The sequence below is a fragment of the Anopheles nili genome, chromosome 2 (genome assembly GCF_943737925.1).
Source record: "Anopheles nili chromosome 2, idAnoNiliSN_F5_01, whole genome shotgun sequence".
In the NCBI taxonomy this organism is placed as follows: Eukaryota; Metazoa; Arthropoda; class Insecta; order Diptera; family Culicidae; genus Anopheles; species Anopheles nili.
The window spans coordinates 12,363,363-12,378,463 of NC_071291.1; the positions used below are offsets into that span (position 1 = coordinate 12,363,363).

The 15,101-nt window shown below is 50.5% G+C and overlaps 1 protein-coding gene across 1 annotated transcript in view; it reads left to right on the forward strand.

Annotated features, from left to right (window-relative positions):
- Positions 1 to 15,101, forward strand: part of LOC128727196 (trithorax group protein osa) — a 96,519-nt gene that overhangs the window by 41,877 nt on the left and 39,541 nt on the right. The window lies entirely within an intron of this gene.

Consider the following 15,101-nt stretch of genomic DNA (forward strand, 5'->3'; position numbering starts at 1 on the left):
ATGAAATTTACGATATTTTGTAAAAGTGCATGCATTTTTACACTACATTCGTGTATATGATGTTAAAATATCCTAATTATTTGCTTCAGAATTCCATCTAAAAGAAAACCTGCAAATATGGAACACTGTGTTTGGGTGTCGACCGAAATGGCCCTAAACTACCCAATCCTGAATCAACAAATTGGAATGTTCGTTTTTCGTTTGTGTGAGTAAACGATAACACTTGAAAAAAAAAAGGGGCCCACAAGGTGCACAAGTTGAAAGCAACAAATGCTCCTTTTTGACGTGAGCTGCCGTGCACGAATGGAATAAAAGGATACATGCGGGAAGGATATTTTCACCTCGCCTCGACCGGCCTTTTGTGTCATTGGTTCAAAGAGACACACACACATACACAAACATTCAGAGACCCGCATCATGTGTTGTGTGGTTTCCCCACGCCGGAATGCCGGTCAACATGTGGTTCTGTCCGTGGTCTGCCTCACTCAAGTGGCGATCGGAAGTGGAATAAATTTAAATATGCAAGACCACGCCCGGAACCCAACACCACCAACATCTTTCCCGGATACGCAGGTGATGAGCGAACGTACGCAAAAGAACGAACAAATGGAATGAAGGAAGGTTTGATACAAAAACAAAAACTCCCAACAAAACGTGGTGTGCAGCACTCGAGGTGGAGTTTCATGCGTTTTCTTTTCTTTTTGTTTTATCCGAGCCAAACGAAATGAAGCTCAAAAAGGGATCAGCAAACGAACGAACGAACTGTTGGCATAAAGTTTTTGTGCAAACTTTTGCGCCAAAGGAAATGAAGTTTTGTAATAGTTTTACGGTGCGCTAAGATGTAGAACAAACTCCCATTTTACATTTGCTTTGCTCCATTCACCTCTTCACAGCAATAAGAGACTGCAAATGCACAGTTTCGGGTCGAATGAAAACACACAAACCACCCCCGTCCGCCAGCTGGTGCATTTTCCAATCAGCTGACGAGGAAAGTCGAGTGAAAGCAGGTTTTTGCCGACGCTCAAAAACACCACCAACGGTGTGGCATCATTCGAGCTGCATCCGAGGTGCATCCGAGGTGCATCCGTTGCATTAGTTGCAGGCCGACAGTTAATGGGCAACAGCAGCCTCATCGTGAGAAAAGGACACTCCCCGTTCTGTGAGGCTTCCACCGGTCGCTATCCGAATGGGCATAAACGGGTTCGACAATGTGAATGTGCAACCAGCCCACGTACACACACACACACGGTCGTGAGCAGCCCACATGATCCCCGGCGTCCTATCGGCGGCACAGATGATGCTCTCGCGCTCTCTCTGTACGTACGGCAAAACGCACCGTCGAGGAAAACCAAAGACACACCACCGAAAGGGGGTGGTTGTGGGAGGCTTTTCGGGCTTTCCACGATACACCCTGGGGGTGGGGGTGGGGGGAGGGATGTGTGCGCGCGCGCGAGTCGAATCTGCGTGTTTCCGATACAAAACAAACTCCACCCCACCACCACCCGTCCTGTGTCTTTCCCGGAAGCATCCCACGCTTCGGAGGCGGATGCATTCTCATTCATTCATTCAATTTTCATTCATCGTACGCTCGCACAACCCAGTGGGCGTTGTTGGGCGCTTTGCGAAAGCGAGAGTACACGACGTTTTCGGGGGTACTTCTTTACTCGATCCCTCGGAAACGGACGGCTAAAACGCGCGCCGGGCGTCTGTGTGTGGCAAACGGGGCCGTCGCGTCGCGTTGTGTCGCGATGCATTCGGTTAAATGGTCAGTGCGCTTTCCAGGGGGGGCGTGTGTGTGGGTGGGTGGGGGTGGGTTTTCCAAACAACCGGCGCGCCGTGTATTTGTCATTCGATCTCGGGACGATCCGATGAGAAAAGGGGGCTTGGGCTAGTTTTCTGATGAAATACTAAAACCTGCATCGTAAACCCAAAACGGGACGCGTGTGTTTGGTGGGGGGGGGGGGTGTATGTTGGGGTAGTTTCGGTGCACTTTGAAGAGGGGGGCTTTTTCGGAGGTTTGTTCCCCCTGAATACGTGGAAACGTCGAGTCATCATCAGTTCGGAATCGCTGTTCTTCATCGCTTATGGGGTTGAATTTTATCACTATTTGGCGATCACAATTTATGGCCCTCGGAAAAGCGTGACGTGTTACGAAAGGTTTTCCATCAGCGGAATCCTTCTCTTGGGGGGTTTTCATCAGCGGTTTTGGCTTTGCATTGTATCCGTTTTGAACCCTTTGGATAAAGGCACTTTAACCACCGATTTGTCTGGCTGGAAAGTGACGTCCCAAAATGGCACCCCAGCAAGAAGAAGAAGAAGAAGCAGAAAAAAGACCACGACATTGTGTGTGTGCGCCTCATTGATGCATGTGTGATGCTGGTTTGAATGAAAAAGCCGGCCACCAGCATGTGGTCGCTGCAGTAAATCGCATGCACCCCAAAAAGGGCCTGTAACACATCTAAAAACACTCCCCTCAAACCCTCCTCGAAGACCTCTCCTCCCCCTCGCCCCAATGGTCGACGGTCACCGTCGCCTATTCGGCCACGCCGGAAGAGAGAGGTTTTGTTTTGTTTAGCTATCGACACGAAATAGAGAACCACCGACGACGAAGCTGAACCAAATGGAAAAGAGGATCCCGCGGATTAGGGAGGGAGGGGAGGGGAGGGGTCGGGGGGGGGGTACGGAAAATGGTATCACCCGCGCGCGTGTGTGTGTGTGTGTGTACTGAGGGTGAATTGTTGGTGGGACACCGAACACGACGCCGCGCGGGTGCTTTTATCTTTCACTCGCCATCATCTCTCGCCTACGACCGGCGTTTAGGGTGTTTGCGGCGGGAGGGGGTGGTTGTGGGAGGGTGGAAAAAGGGGTGGAGGGGGGATGAGGGTTGCCCTCGGTTCGGTTATCGTCTGCCGGTTGTCTACTCGACCCCCCCGAGCCCGCGCTTCTTCCAACCATCTGAACCTTCCTTTCCTTTTACGTTTTCCTCCTGCTGTGTCCCTTCCGCAACCACCACCACCACCACCACCACACCCCTCGGCGACGTCCCGATTCCCGTTTGGAAGACCTACATTTTTCATGGCGGGAATTCCTTCCCCTTTCCACACCAACCCCCCCCCCCCCCCTGGACGGGAGATTCGAACAGCTGTTTTTTCGGTGGGTGGGAGATGGGTGGGTTGTATGTGTGTGTTGTTGTGTGTGTGCGTCACCGTCTCGCCTTTTGCTATCGCTGCTTTGCCTTTTTTTTGCTGCTGTCGTTGTCTCCCTCTCTCTCTCACACTCTCGTACACGCACTCTCATCTTTACCCCCGTAATCGTCTCCTCTTGCGTGCCGTGCCGCACGCACTTTCGGGCTTTTAGAATAATGCATTATGTTCAAGGTCACCGGACGGGGGGGACCACCACCACCCACCAGGACTGCCACACCCTCCACCGTCGTCGTCCTCTCGTCGTTGTATGTTTTGATTTTTTCTTCTCTGTTCGAGGCTTCCGGCTTAGTCTAGCGTTTTTGCGTGTCAGTGCATTTTTGCTACTTTCTGTGCGGCTATTAGGGCTTTCAGGATGGATGCTTTTGCGAATCGAAGCGATGGGTAAAAGGGATGATTTCTCGCTCCATCAGGAGTGGTGTTGAAATCAGCGAGAAGTTGTCGCGCTTCCTCCAAGGATGCGAAGCTGCTTTCTTAAGTAGGATTAATACTTCGAGTGTGTGTGGTTTTGCGTTTGATCCGTGCGCATTCTTCTTGCTTTATTTTACTTAACTAACTAACACCAAAAGATCGCAAAATGAGAAGCCATTGTATGTGGTAAAATGACTACTCTTTGCCACTTTGGCTTATATACCTTTTTGGTAAAGATGAAGCATAAATCATCTACCGGAAATTGCAACAAAAAAATACATTTTAATTAACCACAAGCATACCACTTCGATAATTAAATGTCTGCTAAACACTCGCAACGGATAAAAGGCAGGATGACGGGTTCCCGGTGAAAATGCTCAACTGCTGCCTCCTTGCGTCCACCCAAAAGACGGTGGAAAACGTTTTCCCTCAACCGGCGCGTGTGCTTTTAAACGTCAAATCGATTACCCCGACCGCAACCGCATCCTTTCGTGTTTTTTTTCTTCTGCTTTTTCTGCCACACTGCCAACTGACGCGCCTAGTTTCATTACCGGCGAACGGTTTTCCAATGAAAAGGAAAAAAGGGTACATAAATCTACGTCACAACGACGGCTTCCCATCAGGCGTTTTTCCCCAACTGACCGTTTCTTGAAGACAATCTCTCTCTCTCTCTCTCTCTTTTCTTTTCCAACGGCACCGGATTGTAGGGATTTTCCTTTTTTTATTGATAATTCTCCCTCCTTCCTTCGATGGATCCTTCGAAATCACGCGCTCCAAGAAGCGACCGGTTTCGCGTTAAATATTAACCATTTTTTGCCCACATTTCCAATATCTCACAGCGCTCTCTTGTGGATGTGCACGCGAGACTCTTTTCTCGTCCTTTCTGCTCTTTCGCTTTCTTATTCTTCCCACATTTCCACGTGAATCCGGGCATTCGCGCGTGCTATCAATATCAATACGGCACAGCATCTTGTGGCAAAGAGAATGTGTTTTCCCTCTCAGAAGACATCGCCCCCATGGTGTGTGCAATTTAATTTCATCGAACCGACGGACCCACGGAGACTCCCAGCACCTGAAAATGTGTGCCGCTTTCCTTGAGGTGAAATGGCTCTTATTTGAAGCACTGCAGGATCTCGTGTCCTTGTCTCGGTGGAAAAGAAACTCACCCTTCTTTCCAGCTCGAAGGATGCTGCATCTTGGTTTGATTTCATTTAATTTTCTTTTTTTTTTGCCGTGTCCTGCGCCATCCTTGTTTTGGGGTGGTTTTTCTCCAGCAGGTTGCTGCCAATGGCAAAGAGGGCCGGAAAAGAGGGGGTGGGCGGGTGTCTGAAGGGGGTGGAAAATATCGAAATGGATTTACTGTTTTTCCGTCACCCTCCCCCCGAGCTGCTGGCAGAGGGGTTGCGTATCTTTTTTCCTTTTTTTTCTCCGTCTTCTTTTTTTTTTGGCTGCTCTCTCGTTCTTGACTCTCCTCGACCACATTTTCATTTTTCCCGCGGTCCCTCCTATGCAACATCCCCCCCCCCCCCCCCCGAGTGTGACTGACATCGTTTTTAATGCCATCAACGAATGGTGTCTCTTTCTTTTTTTTTTCCCGGTGTCTCTCTCTCTCTCTCTCTAGCTCTTTCACTCCCTTTTCGATGCCACGACGGTGGGTTATAATTTTAACATCACCCACCGAATAGAAGCCTGAGCTGCACACAACCCCACCACACTTTTCCTTTCCCTCCCAACCACACCCCCCCCTCCCACCTGCCCCACGGGAACGTGGCTTTTCATTTGCTCGATCCCCCTATGTATGTACAGCTTTGGAAGCCGCTCTCTCTTCTCATGGCGGGTTGGTTTTGTGTCTCGCTCGCACGAACTACCCAAGTGGCATTAATTTTCCCGCTTTCCCGCTCGCCCCCACATGCCCACCCCTCCGAGCAATCTCCCGGTGCAGTGTCCGGTAGCAGAAGCGGGTTTTATATAGGGGAGTTTCCCATCCATTTGAGCTGTTTTTCACTCCCTCACTCGCAGGCAGCTGCTCGATTTATATTTTCCCTTTTTGGCTGTGCGCTCGCACACACAAAGCACGCGCAATTCGAGCTTTCTCGTGTGCGCCATCTCGCTTTCTCTCCCGTTTTCGGTGCTTGCCAATTTCCGCTGCTCGAATAAATGCGCCGCGCCACCCCTGTCCATTAGGGGTGGAAAAGGATACGCGCGCGAGAGTCGGGTTTCGAACCCGGGGTTACGTTTTGTCCGAGATCCCAACCGAAAGCGAGACAGAGAGAGAGAGAGAGAGCGAGAGTGAGAGAAGAGAAATGAAAATTCGTATAACCGTGTCCCTTTTTACTCACGCGCACGCTTTCTCTCTCTCGCACTCTCATGCGGCCTGGTTCCGAACTTGGGTTTTGATGTAAAATTTTCATGCCGCATTACAGACCCCTTCAAACACAACATAAGAGCCTCTTGCTTACTCTTTCGCTCGCCCTTTCTCTCTATCGTACGGTATGCGTGCGTTTTGATGAGGTAAAAAGATAAATAAAAACCAGTCCCCGCCGTACGACTCTGGATTCGATCGATCCGTTCGTCGTAGCAAGCCTTGCTGAGTGTGCGAGCGAGATGGCATGCTATCGTTCTCATCACTCGCTCCTTCTCATGAAGGGGTTTTTCCGGCTTTTCCACCTCCCGTGATCGGTTAGTGTTATCCTTGCGTCGGGCTTTTCCTCCTTTACCTTTACTACCTTTTACATGCGCTTTTCCTTCTCATTCAACTCTCTGTCTCGCTCACTTACACTCACTCGGTGTTGCGTCAACGTCACGCTGAAGGAAATTCACCCACCCTAAGGGTTAGCGCTTGCAATTGATTGTCGCCCTGCGCTATCTCTCACTCCCCCTTCTTCTCCCCTCTCTCTCTCTCTCTCTCCACTCTGCGTTGCACACCGGAGGAAATTGCCGTCGGACGTTTGTGTGTGTGTGTGTGTGGAGGAAACGCAGAACGGAATTGATTGAACGCGAGCGCGCGCGCGGGAGTTGCGTAAAACCCCTTTTTCCCGATGGGCGCTGTGGAAAGTGCCGGCTGGTTGTGTAAGAAAAGCAAAGTGATGGATGGCTGTGTATGTGTGTGTGGGTTTCCTTTTTCGGAATTACCTTTCTTTCAGGGTTGTTATTCCGCCACCGGTTTCTCATCCGTTTCACTGCCAACGAATCTTTTGCCGGTTCTGTAATTCGAAGGGTGCGCCTCCTTCCCATTGCCACCCCTGGGTTTCTCTCCCCACCAGCGTGGTTTTGAAATTGTAATACAATTAAGAAGGCAACAAAAAAAATCGTGAAACACAACTATAAAACTCAGCCAGAGCCCAGTCGTCTCCCCCATGTGGACGGGAAAATGGTGAAAAGGTGTCGGAAAACTCCGGCGCCGGTAAGACCGGAACGTGAACGATGATGTAAAAAGTAAATTAAAAAATGGATCGCGGACCTTCCCCACCTTAATGCCCTTCACCCCAACGAAAGGTCCCCCCCCCCCGCCACGGGTGTGTAATTGGGGGAAGAAAAGCGAAAACGGAAATCGTAAAATGCAACACCGGCGGCAATCGCGCGTACCCGGGAGTAGCGCGCGCGTACCCGGGAGTAGCGCGCGCGTGTGGTTCCAATTTCCTGCTGCGCTTTGGTACCCCGCCGGAGGCCAGAGTTGTGGTTTCCTTCCCTTTTTTTTCTTCTTTCTCTCGTGTACCGTTCCTTTTTTGCCTTCTCTTTTTTTTTGTTGCTTTTTCACGTCATCACTCCCGTCAGCTGTTTTTCCCTATCGCGCGCGCTCTCGAGGTTAAACTCCTCGCAGACGGTGGGTAATTTTGTTTTATTTTATTTTTTGCATGAGACAGGAGCATTCTCCCCACGCGGTGAAGGAGGCGCCTTCGTGCCCTTTTACGCCCCAGCCACCGTCGCACGTTAATTCAATTGGGAGATATGCCGTAAGGATGTCTCGTTTGCGTTGCCGTCGACTGCTCGTTGTTGCAGCTCGGCTTTAGTACCGGTGTTTTGTGCGTGCGAGACGAGCGCACTATGTAACTGGAATCGAAAGGAAAGTCTCAAGGGTGTTACATAATGGGGGAAAGATGCCATTCAGCTGCAGTAAAAACCACCGTCCACGGGGACCTTTCATATTTTACTGCAGTTGCTGAGAACGTGTGTTATCGCACTGAAAAAAATTGAGAAAAAAAACTGCACCAAGCACAGAATGGTGAACATAAATGCATTTGTTAAACTCGCGAAAGGCATCAATTATGTCTCGATGTGGGCTGGGAAAAAAAAATGCACCCAAGGACCTTGCCAATATTGGGTGTTTGTGATGCAAAAAACGCGTGTCCCACTCCTTCCCATTTGCCGGAAAAACCCCACCACCTTTTCCCGTGCACACAAACGAAAGTGAAAATTTCGCCTCGCTACCGCTTGTGGGAACACGAAATGATGCAATAAAACTGCATCGAAACCGCCTTCGTTCGTTTATGATCACCCGTTTTCCACGACGGAAACACTCATGTGAGCCATGAAGCGTATGCGCGTGTGTGTTGGTGTATCGCGCACGTGGGAAAAACGTCTCCTTTTTTTCATTCTTATTATTCAGAGCAGCATCATCTCGACCGGCACACGACGCCGGCGGACGCTTTTTAAAGGGCACAAAACACACGACAGGGACACACCGGGCAAGTGTGTGTGTGTTTGTGTGTGTGTGTGTGTAGTACCGCCCTGCATCATTACTCACGAGATTTCATCGACCTCCTCCCGCGACCTCTTCGCGATTTCGACCATCCAAAAGCGTCCCTTTTTTTCATTTCTTTCTTCCTTTTGCCACCGCCGCCGCCGCCACGTGGTTTGCGTTTGACATCCGCGCGTCTCGTCCCTTGAAGGGCACCGAAAAGGGGGGGTGGTGTTGGTTGTGATTACATGTATCGATCCGCCCGGCAACAACAGCTGAGTCCGCTCGCTCTTGGGTCATGTGTTTCGTCGTACCTTTTTCATCCTCCCGACGAGAGCCGCGCCAAGCAGCGAAAAAAGGGAAGCGTTTTCGCGTTCTCTCTCAGCGTGGAGGTCGACTTCTGGGGAGTCTGTTTTTTTTCCCTTTCTTCCGTTCTTTTGGGGGTAGAAATTTATTCATTCATCCTGCTGCCACCGCCCCGGTGTTGTGTTTTCTCATTTTCTCAATCACGAACCGAGGTTTTAGGCGCAGCTTCTAATGCCGATCAGTTAAGTGCTGCAATCAAGGCGTATTCTTTCGGGGATCCTTTTTGAAGGAACACTCTTGGTGTGTGTGTGTGTGTGTGTGTGTGTGTGTGTGTTTGAGGACCCACACAAAAAAGTTTCACATCGGTTTAATTGCGCTACACCACCAAATGTTACCTTTTAAGCGGGGGTGATTTGGGCTCCTTCAGAACCTTCTTCTTCGGGTACAGTCCTTATTCGCAGGACATGAAACTGTCTCGTGGGAGTGAAGCAGAACGGCCAACGGTGGTGTTGGGATCGGTTCCGCTACATTGATGGAACGCCGTCGCTATAAACGAACTATAAACCCCAACCACATCCGTCTCCCAAAACAAGGACGACGTTTTCCGTCGTCGGGTTTTTCCCGCTGACGGCAGCTGAGGCAGTTTTCCGCACGTATGTGTGTGTGTGTGTCGAAGGGAAAAAGCGTGCCATGTTGCCCGTCGAAGGCCGCCATCCCTTGTCCTCCAACCCCCCAAACCTTTCCTCCTTCCCTCCCACGGTGGGGGGGGAGAATTGATGCAGGTGGTGGAAATCCACTTGTTGGAAACTCGACCGAATTTTATTACTCTCCGTCGCTGCCGCCGCCGCGTACTCGAGGTACCACAAGCGAAGGAATGCTGGCTGAGTTGTGTATGTGTGTGTGTACGCGTGCGTGTGCATTCTCTCTCTCTCTCCGTGTGTACCGTTGTCGGCTCGAATATCTTCAGGGTTGGTTTTTTTGTTGTTGTTGATGTGATGCCCTCCGCACGCAAAACTTTCAACCCCCCTACTACCCGTCTCCGCTCCTGCTCCTAATTCCTGTGGGTCTCCTGATCAGCCGATGGCGGATGATTCATGGATTTGGCACACACACACACACACGATGCTGCCTCCGTCGGTGTGCTCCCGGTGTTGTTGTGTTGTGCTTTTATTTTTCGCGCCCCGCCGTCCTAAAAACTGCTTCTCCCTCTCTCCATCTCTCTTTCTCTCTCCACACCACGTGCCTCGTGAGCCCCGCGGGTGGATGTGTTTTTCTTCTTTTTCCTCATGTTTTCTTTTCCCACCTCCCCCCACCGGGTGGTGTGCGCACTGTTTGTCTCGGGCTTCTTTTTTTTGCCGGTGGTTTTCCTTTTTCTCCCCCCATTTCGTTGTTGTTGTTATCGCACGACGCCGCCGCCGCCGTTGTGGCGTCATCGGTATAAATGTGTGCTTGTGTGCCGTGTGTGTGTGCTCCCTTCGTCCCATCAGCGCCACCAGAGCACCTACCGGTAATGCAACCGGCGAGATTTGTTTTTTCTTTTCCCTCCTTTGAAGCGCGCTCTTTTTCTTCCACCCCATCCTCCCTCGTGTGATTTGTTTTCCTTTCTGTTTTTTTGCCGCTCTCCTTTCGCTTCCTGTGTGATTTTTTTTTCTTCTCATTATTTTTAAGGTGGGTAATCTGTTTTTGTTTACTATCCGCAAAAGCGATCTCTCCGCTCGCCCTCATCATCCACCTGCACGCCACACACCACCGAGCTCTGGTGTCTGTCTTCTTCGTCATCCGGTGGGGTGATGCCGCCGTCTTCCACCATCAACCCCCCCATAAAAAATGGGGTCTGCTTCTGTTCTGTTCTTCTTCCAACTCCTCCACCCGAAGGTCACATGCCATTCATCCTCCACGTGGGGGCTCTCGCAGCATTTTAGCCGCTATAGAGCGTGTGTCATTCAGCCGCTATAGAGCGTGTGTGGAAGAATGTGTGTTTTATTTCAATTTTGCTACCATTTTTTTTTATGTATCGCCTCGATATGAATGAAAGTGAATGGCACGTTATTCTCCCACTTATAGAGGCGAATGTAGCCACGCCGGCTCAAAGTCTCTATAAAAATACACAAAAAAAAAGTTATTCTCCCACGCCCAGCCACCCACTCACGGAGGCAACTGCTTTGAAGCTGAAAACCATTCATTTAGCATCGACGATTCGCCAATTCGGGGTTTTCTATGCAGATGAACAGTTTTTTTTGTTGTTGATTTAAATGCATTAAGCGCAAGAAATAAATAAGCACAAGCCGGCGCGCTTCGTCCTGCAAAAAGCGTGTTCCATTTCGTCGTGTCCAATGACCTAAATTGGATCTACATAAATTCCCCCGCCTTTTCAGAGCAGCCGACGGGGGCAACCATTGTCTTGGGAGATGAATAAATTCGATTTGTCTTCAACCGCCGTTCCTGCGCCTGTGTCCTTTGCTCCTGACGTTCCCATCACCGAAGCGATGATTAATTTCCCTCCGTTGCTGGAGACCGCCTGCATTGATCGGGAAATCCTTGCGGGGTGGTGTGACGACACGAAAGGGATATCACCACCCAAAAAAGGACTCGAATGTCAATATGGCGCTACAACGCGCTGCATGCAATGCAATTATCATGCCACACGCACGACGACGGGCCCCGTGTGCGTGATTTATACGTCTCGTCGGGCCAATGTGTCCTCTTCCTGCTGTCTGGCTGTCTTTTTGTGCACATGTATATGTGTGTGTGTGCGGTCGCTTGGTAGGCGAAAGGACACCCCACGAATGACAGTGAGTGATGTTGACGTAACCGGTTGGGTTGGGTGAGAAAGAGGAAAAAAGGGAGAGCGAAAAGGAGGAGCGCAAATACATAAAAAAAATCCTAATTCAATGACATGCATGCATGCAGCAGCAGCACACCGTGTGTCCTGCTGTCGTTGTCGATTGCGCTTTCTTTTCTTGCGTTCCCTCTCACAAAACGAGCAGCTCACTTCTCACCACCCGTGAGCCAAGTGCCGCATAGTGAGTGAGTGAGTATTCCTTCTCACGTGTGCCTACTCACTCCAGACACGAGACTCAGTGAGAGGAGGTCGAGGTGTCTCATCTCAGGCGAAAGCGCATCGCGATCGATTGCCACGGCTCGCTCGCTAAGTAATGCATGCGGGCGCGGCGATTGCAGTGTGTGTGTGTCTGTGTGTGTGTGTGCGTGGCGCATACGTATACGCGTAATTGTTTATCTTTTGCCGTGCCTTGAAGAAACACAATATCACCTCTCGCCGGCTGCTGCGTTTCGTACAAAGGGCACGGGGCGGAAAGAGAGAAAGAGAGAGAGTGATCATGTGAAGCGGGTTTATTTATTAGTTGTTTGTTTGGGCCTCTTTTTCTTTGCCGTACGTGAGATGAGAACAACAACGATGCGTCTAAAAGCGCCCCCGGTGGTGTTACTAAATTGTGAATGCAAGACACGAGGCCTCCCCTTGGTTGCTGATGTGCATTTTTTATTTTTACTCACGTTCTCGGGATCCTTCTAATGCAAAACTCACTCCCCCCCCCCACAAAGGGTGTGAAATTATAAAATAGCCCCGACGTAATCGCGTTAACCAGCACACGACGGTTTTTGCAGCAATTCACCCGCGAGAGTGGCTGTGTGCGTGTGTTGTGCCTCGTGTGCCAATTCCGAAGTGCAACGCAGTTCTGCGCCTTACAGCGGCCTTAGCTTTCGTAAGGGCAGTCGATTAGCCGATTTAGGGCCCCCTTACGTCGGTTGTAGCGCATCACCACCCCACCAAAGGGGGGGTGTCCTGCAAAGAGGTCCTGAAGAATGAGAAAACGATGGTTTGAAAGTGGCGTGAAACGGATTTGCTGCTGCTGCTGGCTGCCCTTCTCACTAAGGGCGCGCTTCACGGAGCAGAACCGTACACACACACCCGTACAGCTCACCAGTTATTCCGTATTTTTTCACCCTCTTATCTCACCACGGCTATCGTCTCACGAACACCATCTCACGCAGTGGTGGTGGTGGTGGTGAGATGCAGACGAAAGCCGCCGAGTCGTTGGCAAGAGGCATTTTTAGGTTATGTGTTCTTCGATCGCTTTCTCTCTACGGCGTTTGCTAGGGGGTGTGTGTGTGGATTGACCGGCCGTGTGGTGTGATGAAGGGCTTCGTCAGAAGAGCGCTATAGTGAGTGGGGTAAAGGGACACACGGTTGGGTTGCTGGTGCGTTTTGCTCAAAATGAAACAACACCGTTGGGTTGGGAACGGAAGCTTTTGGAATGCCGTTTGACGTCGTCGTCATGGTGTGCGTGAGAGAGAGCGAGAGGGAAACGCAGTGAGACGTGCTGCTGCTGCTGCTGCTGCTGCTGAGTATGTTAAAGCGGTTTAAACTAGCACAAGACCATCGTCGTGAGCTAATTCCGAGCCTACCGAGTGAGAGCCGCTACCGTGTGTGTTGTATTCGATTTTCTTTCATTCACCTTCACCACGAAGCCTGCTACGACAGGCTATGGTGAGAAACCTTTTGGGCTTCTTTTGCGCTTGGGAACCACTGCTCACCATCGCCACCGTCACTAACACACACCATCTTCGAGTGGTGGTGTACGTTGGCCTCGCTAACCATGCCCACCCGGCTGCGTGCGTGTGTGTATACGTGCGCCGCGCGAAAAAGCGAATCCGAGATCGTATGATGCGCTCTCTTTCTCGCTCGCACCGTACCGCTCGTCGAACGGAATGGCAAGAGTGCTGCTGCTTGCTTGGTGCTGGTGCTGCTGCTGCTGCTGCCTGCTTGGCCAAGTTGCCACCGACGGAGCTGTGAACAGTCGGGTGCCGTTTTTCCGTACGGTGTGGTTCGTTCGTTTCGTGACCGCGTTTCCGTGCACGCGTTTTTTTTAGCTTTTTCTTCTTTCGGTTGGTTGGTTCGTTTCGTGAGGAAACACCAGCAGAAGCAGCAGCAGCAGCAGCAAAAACGTCCAAAAGTAAAGAAAAATTCGTTCCGCTACGGAAAATCCTTGGTGTGTTTTGTGACAGAAGTGAAAAGCGGGCGGGCGGGCGCGCATTCTTCGTTGTGCTGTTGGCTCGTGAATTAATCCTTCGGCACATCCCCCAAAAAAAAAAGGCCGTTTGTTGTGTGTTGTTTTGAGTGTGTAAAAAAGCGCGCGCCGCCAAAAAGGTGCTAAAGCTGAAGAAAAGAGGTACCACGGGAAAAAAAAGTTTGTGTTTTCGTCGTGACGGATGTGGTTTTTTGTGCCGGTTTTATTTTAGCTCCTCATTCTGCTTGCATCGAAAGTAGCAAAGCGCGCATATCTGATCCAACCGTTCGTGGTGTTATTATTATTAAATACATTTTTTTTTTAAATTCAAACGTTATCACGACTCGCGAGCGTCGCCGCCGCCGCCGCCTTAGCGATTAAAAGGTGAGCGCGCAACGTGAGCGAGAACGTCACCCTCACACGAGGGTTGCTGTTCGAAGGGGGGGGTGGCAAAGTGGTTACGAAAAAACAACACCCCCATTTCCCTCCCAAACCAACGCACACACGCGTGTTTTTTCACCGGCAACCGGCCGCAGCAGCCAGCATCCTTGTTCGGCCGTATGATGATCGCGTGCAGTCCTTTTGCGAGTCCCTACGTACGTTTTTTTTTTACGAAAAGGTTGAATAAATCTCACCACGCGTGTGTGTGAGTGCGTGTTTCATCCGGCCGGTGAAAATTCACTCGCAACCCGTCGAGGACACGTCGGCGTAGGACGACGAAAGCAGCAGCAGCTGATGATAAATTTGGTCAACGCGCGCGGCAAACGTGGCTGCTGCACGCGCGTGTGTCGTGGGCGTGTGTGTGTGTGTGAGTGCGCACGGGGATGTGAGATAATTTTTTTGTTTGCCTGCCGCACGGATAACAAGTGTGCTCTGTGCCCATCTGGTTCACTCACAACGCGGGCTCATAGCTCACGGCAGTGTGTGATGTGCAGATTTGTGTTTTTCTTCTCACTCGCTGTCAAAAATGTCAGTCGAGTGGGGTGGTTGTAAGAGAGAGAGAGAGTGAGCGGTGTGGGGGTGATTCTGGGAAGAAGGAAGGAAGGTTGCACTCTTCGAGTGTGCCACGTGAAAAAAAAGTGACGACAAAAAGATAGTACACCGGCACGGCGTGGTGGTCACGACACTACCACACACCCACCAACAGCAGCTGTGGGTCGTGGGGTGGTTGCGGTTTTGCGATAAGTCAAAAGCAAATGCACGGTCGTGCGTCTTTTTCTTTTTGTTATTGCTTCCCCAGTGGCACGAGTTTTTCGAACCGCACAAGCAGAATTTTATTGTGAAATGTGGGTGGCGTTTTTTTGTTAAGCCTATTCTCTCTTTCTCTCTCTCTCGACGATTGCATTTGTTTTGTTGCCTGTGTGTGTGCTACCAGCATGTCCTATTTTTTTTCTAAGGATGTGCAATTGTAACACGGATTATTTTCTAACTTCATGCTGATCCCGGCAGAAAGGAATTCTTGCGAAAATGCTGCAT